General features: G+C 36.6%; 1 pseudogene across 1 annotated transcript; it reads right to left on the reverse strand.

Annotated features, from left to right (window-relative positions):
- Positions 1-3,047: 3,047 nt before the first annotated feature.
- Positions 3,048-6,901, reverse strand: LOC116908052 (annotated as a pseudogene). The gene has a single exon (XR_004388869.1). The product of XR_004388869.1 is annotated as a dihydropteridine reductase-like (transcript).
- Positions 6,902-8,060: the final 1,159 nt, after the last annotated feature.

An 8,060-nucleotide genomic window follows, 5' to 3' on the forward strand; every position in this document is an offset into this window, starting at 1 on the left:
TGAGCTAAATCCCCAACCCCACAACATAATTTCTTATTTTCAGACATACATAGGGGCATACTACACATATTGAAGCATTATAGGTACTTTTGAAATCATTCTTAGAGCCAATGAGGATTTGGATTTTTCTATGTCTACCTTGTCTGTTGTTCTAACAATTGCAGACTTTCACAATGCTATGTGTGTGGAGGAGCCGATCAATAAATCTTTATGTAGTAAGTATGCAAGCAAGCCTTGGGTAAATGTATAATTATTTATACAGAAAAAAAATCACAGATTTCTTTTTAGAATACAGAAAAGTCAAGTTTCAGAAAGTCTGGTCCGTTGAAATGAGGTACAAAGTGTCCTATCAGTCATGCCCCCTAAATCTTCCAAGAATTAATTTCTTCACCTATACCCACTGTTATTTTAATCTGAGTTAGTTTGTTTTTTTCCTGCATTCCTACCTTTAATATCTCTAGATTTTTCTCCTTCAGATCTCCAGGATACAGCTTCAGATGGTTCTTTCTACAACATTCTTCAGCACAGGTTTCTTTACTTTGGTAGACTAAATAAATAATCATCCACATGCTTTTGCAAGAAATTCAGTTCTTAAAAATCCAAACCCTCACAGATATCAGGGCCTATCTGATGTTCCTCCCATCATTATAGCCTGCTATTTTTAATGAACCATGTGCCTTGTTTTCTAATTTACCAAGAGAGTTCATATTTCTTAGCTCTTTTATATACTATGACTTTTGATTCTATTTTCCCTCTCTATTTTATCAAACTCTTCATAGTTCCTGGCTCAGTCTATTAACCTTCAGGAGGCACCTCCTATGTCCTCTAGTAAAAGCTTTCCTGACTTAATGTTTCTCTACTCCCAGCATTGTCTTGTCATAGACTATCATCCTCTGTTATTTGACTCTGTGTGTGTGTGTGTGTGTGTGTGTGTGTGTGTGTGTGTGTGTGTGTGTGTGTATTTAAACAGGGTATAGTTTGTAGGCAGTGGTAGACTCAGCAATTCTGTTGAAAAATAATAGGGGAGGAACTTATCCGGAAATTCGAAAAATCCCCTGAGGAAATCTAAATCTACAACACCACAACCTGAAATATTTTGACCAAAGAAAATCTTGTGCACAGGGGTTATTAAGAGGAGAGGAAGTGGGTTGTAAAGTAAACAAATAAATTTAATAAAAAGGATTATATTTAAACTATATTGGGCAGATATTTCATTTATTTTTGTATTATGCTCTTGCATAATATGAATTATCAGTATCATCAGCTATTGTCTTTATAAAGGAAAGATACATCAAAATCATTATCCTTTAAATTGTTAAAGGACAGCTTGACTCCACTTTTCTTCTTAGTTAAACAAAGTTATACTTTGATCTACTTTGATCATGTCCTTAGCTAGAGATCAACTTGGCTATTTGCTTATGTTTGTTCTTCTTCAATTTTTTGGGAATTACACAATGTGAATTATTCCCTTTGTTCAGAAAATTGACTGACCGTGCAATGTTTCATGGTATGTTAACTGTCTGACCACAAAACCATAACATGTCTTACCGTAAACCCATAACATGTACCTTTTGCATGATCATAAAATAACTGTAAAATTATATTCTTTTAATCACTTGCTCATTGTCATGAGAATGCCTTTTTTGTTTTTGGCTGGACTACTTTAATTCTCCTATTTCTTAGACGAGTATAAGTCTGGCTAAGCCATAAAATTATTTTTTTTTTGTCTTATAACAAGAACAACAACAAAAAGAATGAGATAGCATCCAAGTCATGAAAACAGATCACTGGTTCTTAAATTGTGGGTCATGAACCTTATACAGGGGTTGTCTGAGAGCATTAGAAAGTACAGATACTTGTACTACTATTCATAACAGTAGCAAAATTACAATTATGAAGTATCAATGGAAAAAAATTTATGGCTGAGGTCACCACAGCATGAAGAATTCTATTCAAGTGTCACAACATTAGGAAGGTTGAAAACTGATATAGACAGTGAACAAGAATTTAAGCTCACTGACAAATTCTCAAGCTAAGCACGGTTATGTGAAACATTTACTATGTATAATTACTTTCAGCTACTCTTAAATAGTTAAAACTGAAAGTGTTAATTTTATGATTACCAAAAATCAATAATATTGCATTTATTTATTTATTTCTTAAAAATGTATTCAAATATGCATTCACTTCGAGAAGTAAATGTGAATAATATCTGTGGACCAATATAAATATTCTTTAAATATTGAACAAATGAATAAATCAAATGTTTGGATTACAATGACAGTGTTTCACTAATTACATGTTACTTATTCCCTTTACTACTTTACATAAAAAACAATACTGTGATTTTTATTCACAGTAAATTTGACCAATTTGCTTATTCATAAAATATTTATGGAGTTACTAATATGACAGAGTAAACACTGCAATATTCCATCTTTTATTCTTTCAGCTTTAACTGGAATTTGATCTCTTTGATGAGAAATCTTACAGGGAATTACCTAACTCTGTATTCTAAGAACTCAAGGTTAAGATTCCAGAGATAACTTATTTTAACTTTTGTTAAATTACTTCCTTATGGGAAATTATGCAGTACTTGCCTGCAACTAGAGAACAAGATGGCAGGGGAAAAAAAGGCAGGATGTGGTTTCTTCCTTCAAAAACCCAAAACAATGGACACCTGGTGAAACACTTAGGACCCAAATACCTAGGTGTAGACTCATCCAACTAGATTAAACTTTATAGTTTTTTATAGACTTTTTATAGGCTATCAACTGTGTCTCTGTGGTCATCTCTCGTGGGATCCTTGTAACAATAATATATGCTAATGTTGTTCTAGGTTTTGGTGGCACCGAATAGGTTAGTGTTTAGAGTGATCGAGTGCACTTAGTAGCTAAGAAAAACCCCACTCTGCCACAAAGTTATGTGTTTGTTTAAAAACAAAAAGTTATGTTGTTCTTGAAATGTAGATAGAAGTGTGGCTCTCCCATTCCTAGGAGGAGTTGGAGTTGAAAGAAGGAATTGTGATTTTCTTTTTTTTCTTTTTTTTTTTTTTTTTGTCCACAAAATGTAAACCAATTGATTCTTCTTCATTTCAGAAGACATTTCCTGTCTTTATAGTGTTTCTGGTCTCTTTTTGCAAAAACTGAATGACACAGTTTTATTTATATATCTGTGGGTTGAGTGTACGACTCTCAAATGAAACAGTGAGGGATATTTAATAGATTTTTACATTTGTCAAAGGGACTTGTGCCTTAGCTATGAAACACAATAACTAGAGTGAGGTTGCTTGAATAAAAATAGCCTTAGTAGAGCCATAGGGAGTGGCACTAATAGAGGTGTGGTGTTGTTGCATTATCTGTGGCGTTGGGGGAGGTATATCTTTGCATAGAGGATTTGAGTTTTCAAATGATCAAGCAGGGCCCAGTGTCACTCGATCTTCCTAATGCCTGCCCATCCAGATATAGAACTCTCAGCTACTTCTCTAGCACCATGTCTACTTCCATGCTGCCAAGCTTCACAACATGAAGATATTTAGCCAAACCTCTAAACAATAAGCCAGCCCCAATTAAATGTTTTGTTGCAGTGGTTACCATTTGTACCTCTTCACAATTCTATAAAACATGACTAATACCCTGAAAAGAATTGCCCTTTTTTTTTAATTTAGGAAAGTTTAATTACTAGTCACTCCCTACAAGGAGAAAGCTTTCATTTTGAAAAAAACAAAAACAAAAACAAACAAACAAAAAAAACCAAAAACAAAACAAAAAAAGACAAGGAAAAAAGACACCTTCAAAGAAAAGCAAACAAAAAAATGCTCTGTTTGCAAATGAAAGAAAGGTGTTTTACCTGCCAATGTTGTCACAGTTAAATATGCAAGATAGGAGGAGGGAAAACAGCTTGATAGCTCCAAGATTTGTAATAATTTCCCCTCCATTTGTCCTTTGAAATCCAGAAGAGGGATTTCTTTTGAGTCCTTTTTCGTCCATTTTCTCTAGACAGTTTTGTCAGTTCCCCCTCAGTCACGCCTGCACCTGGGGGCTGTACATCAATTTATTCAAGGATCATTTAAGACTTTAATTAGTTTTTTTCCTGCTTTCCATTCTGTTTGTAGTCTTCCTCAGTCTGTATACATTTTTAATTCCCAAAAGGTACCTTTCTAGGAAGATTAAATAAATATTTCAAGTATACTTTGTACATTCCAGAGCTAAAGCAAAATATTATTGAATTGTAAAGGAAAAGAACTTCAATGGCAAAAAACACCACCCTGCTTCAATTAATATATCCCATTTCAATTCAGATTTTACATGTCACATAATTAAAGTTAGTTTTTAAGATATGGCTGTCCACATAATCAGTTGGTTTGTTCTGAAGAAATAGAGTGTTTAGTGACTTTCCATGGGATTGCAGTTAAGAACTAAGCCCTGCCAATGTCTCCCAGGCTTCCCACAGCACATTCAGACAATAGCAGGAAGTTGTTCACAGGAAGACAACACAGAAATGCTACTGCTGAAAATGCAATGCGTGTGTGGCAAGATTGGACTTAGGAAAAAAAAAAAACAAAAAAACAAAACAAGAATAGTATATTCCTCTTTAGAATGGAAAATTTGTTTCATAAAGCCATCAAGAGATGAAAACAGATAACTTATTTATATCCACAAGGCATGGAAACAGAAATCATGTTGTGCAAACTTTTTACATTATACCTATTTATCTATTTATGTGTATATTTGCTTGCATTCATGTTATACTGCACATGTGGAGGTCAGAGGACATGTGCAGCACTCATTTATTTTCTTCTAGCATGTAAAGTCAGGGATTTAAATCAAGTTTTTGGCATGTCAGTAGGTACACTTACCCTCTAAGTCATCTTACTAGTCTAGAAATCACTTCTTTCTGTAGATAATAAAATTCACATATTTTTGTTCTTTGACAATTTAATACATGTATATAGTGTCTGTTGGTTACACTCTTCTTCTCACCCTCTCTTATTACTCCCTTACCTGTTCTGTTTACCTCCATCATCCCTACCAGTCCCTTTCCTACATGACTTCTTAATTGAAGAAAATAATAATTAAGATCAATATACACTTAAAAACATATTGAAAGAAAATATCAACTTATTGAAAACATCATTACTTTCCCTGATAAGTTCATTTGGTACAAAATTACCTCTGGAGATCTAGCTCCTGAGAGAGAAGTAGCATGAGACAGAAATTAGGAACTTGGCCTTGTCACAGACTACTGCAATGTAAGACTGATTATTCTGTTACAACTCTGAAATGGTTTCTGTTACAGTTATTTCCCAATGAAGTAGTCTATAGACTGCCAAGCATATTTCCAAGAAAGCTCTCCAAAAAATGAATATTTTTATTTATTTATTTATTTATTTATTTATTTATTTTTATTTACTTATTTATTTTAGACATGAAGTATGTTTATTAGGAAGAACACTCACAAATGGTTCCCATAAACACTTAGCCTATGCTGGAACACAAAAGGATATCACAACAGAGTCTAGAGTCCATTAGGTTTTGCTTACTTACATCAGCAAAGAATTTTCCTGGCAGTTAATTTTCAGGGCACAAAAACTACGTCTATGGCACCAACATGGAATTTAAAAACAAGTTGGATTTTAAAGTGACCCCAATGCGAAAAAAATGAAAGAACTATCAAACAGGGCTCTGAAGCAGTCTAGGATGCTATGATACAGACCTGACCACATACCTTCCTGGGCTCTCAGCACTGATGGTGCTACCTACAGGCGTTTGCTCATTTCCCATAAACATCCCAAGACAAAAAAGAAATGCTATGTAAGAGACAAACAGAACTGGTCATCTCATACCACAAACAGGCATGCCGAAAACATAGGGCCAGATGCGGCACACAGTTTAGTGACGTTCCAAGAGGGCAATCCCAGGCACTGAGATACAGCTTAGAAAAAAATATGCTGGAGTAAACGGGTCTTCCCATCTGTGGTTATCACTTGGATTAGACTTCCTGAGTTTGGCCATTTGTTCCCAGTGATCCAGTCATGGAAGGTCTCCACCAGGACCTCTAAGTGTGTCCAGGAGCTGAAGTCTGCCTTGGGCATTGATTTCTTGTCCATCAGAGTATCCAGGGTAATGGGGAGCACAGCAATGGCGGTAGCCCCGGGTGTCATGCCACTTTTCTTCCCTGCAAGGTTCTGGCAAGGCTGATGGATGGCTCTCTTAGCCATGACGTAGATAATCATCCCAGGAGTCCTAACCAAGGCAGCTTTGTCCCCAGCCAGGGTCGAGAGGCCTTCTTCCTTCAGGTGCTTTGTAACCAAGTATCAACATACTCTATTTCCATAACAGGTCAGAGCTTTTAAAGGGTAACTTGGATTTGGTCTTGTCCCGGCCCATCCTCCAGTCACACAGAGAATCACATCCACCTTCTGGTCACCTAGAAGTTTTCCAACTTCAGCAGTGACCTGGTCAGCCTGTTCCATGAATGAATCTGTTGTCTTAACAACCACACTGGCACTGGCATCTTTGTTCTCCATCACATCGATGCTGGTAACTCACCACTTGTGGGCTGGAAGTCCCACAGGCAGCAGAAGCCCAGATTGTGGGTGCCACCATACACCAGCACCTGGCGCCTGAACATGCCATCCAGCTCCTGACAGGCTTCCATGGTACTGAACACCAAGGTCAAATGCACTCCATGCTCACAGCTCCACTGTCAGGAACTCATATAAGTCAATTTTTAAAACCGATGTCTTTAAACTCAAAACTTTAGTGGATTTCGAAGGTCTGGATAGAGATTACATTTAGGGTACTATTTTTTGTAACTATAAAATGATTTTTTGAAACTGCTCCCTGCATCCAAATCCTGTGTGAGGGAGAGCTAGACCTTCAGAGGGGCAGACACTCTTGCAAAACCAGAGGAGACTACTCTCTGCCCACATTCCTGACTCAAGAGGAAAATGTGTTGTGCCAACTGTGCCCCCTGTACACAGGGACCTAGAAGAAGTAGGGGCAGGCCCTTCTGGTTCCTGCTTACAGGGACAGCTGAAAGCCAGCAGACAGGAATGGCTACTTGATTGAGAGTAGAACACTCTGTTCCCATAACTGGCTGAAAGGAAATAGGAAAAGTGGTCTACAGCACTCCTGAAGCATAGCCCTACAGACAGTCAAGCCACTGTCAGAAACAGCAAGACCAGGTAACACGAGAAATAACCTGATGTCAAGAGGCAAGGGCAGGAACCCAAGTAACAGAAACCAAGACTACATGGCATCATCAGAGACCAATTCTCCCACCAAAGCAAACACTGAATATCCAAACACACCAGAAAACAATATTTAGATTAAAAATCACATTTTATCATGATGATGAAGGACTTAAAAAAGATCATAAATAACTCCCTTAAGAAATACAGGACAACACAAGTAAGCAACTAGAAGCCCTTAAAGAGGAAACACAAAAGTCCTTAAAGAACTACTGGAAAAAAAACAAGAAAACAGGAGAAAGAAACGAACAAAACGATCCAGGAGTTAAAAAGTGGAAATAGAAAAAAAAAAAAAAAAAAGAAAAAAAGAAAGCACAAAGGGAGAAAACCCTGGAGAGAGAAAACATAGGGAAGAGATAAGGATTCACAGGTGCAAGCATCACCAACAGAATACAAGAGATATAAGAGAGAATCTCAGGAGCAGAAGATTCCATAGAAAACATTGACATCTCTCAAATTATCTGTCAAAGATAATGTAAAAATGCAAAATGCTAGTAGCCCGAAACATACAGAAAATCTAGGGCACAGTGAGAAGATCAAACCAAGGATAATAGGTATAGAAGAGAATGAAGACTCCCAACTCAAAAGGGCCAGAAAATATCTTCAACAAAATCATAGAAGTAAACTTCCCTAACCTAAAGAAAAAGATGCCTATAAACATACAAGAAGCCTACAGAACTCCAAATAGATTGGACCAGAAAAGAAACGACTCCCATCACATAATAGTCAAAACATCAAATGCACAAAACAAAGAAAGAATAATAAAAGCAGTAAGGGAAAATGGTCAAGTAGCATACAAAGGCAG

The sequence above is a fragment of the Rattus rattus genome, chromosome 8, assembly GCF_011064425.1.
Source record: "Rattus rattus isolate New Zealand chromosome 8, Rrattus_CSIRO_v1, whole genome shotgun sequence".
Taxonomy (NCBI): Eukaryota; Metazoa; Chordata; class Mammalia; order Rodentia; family Muridae; genus Rattus; species Rattus rattus.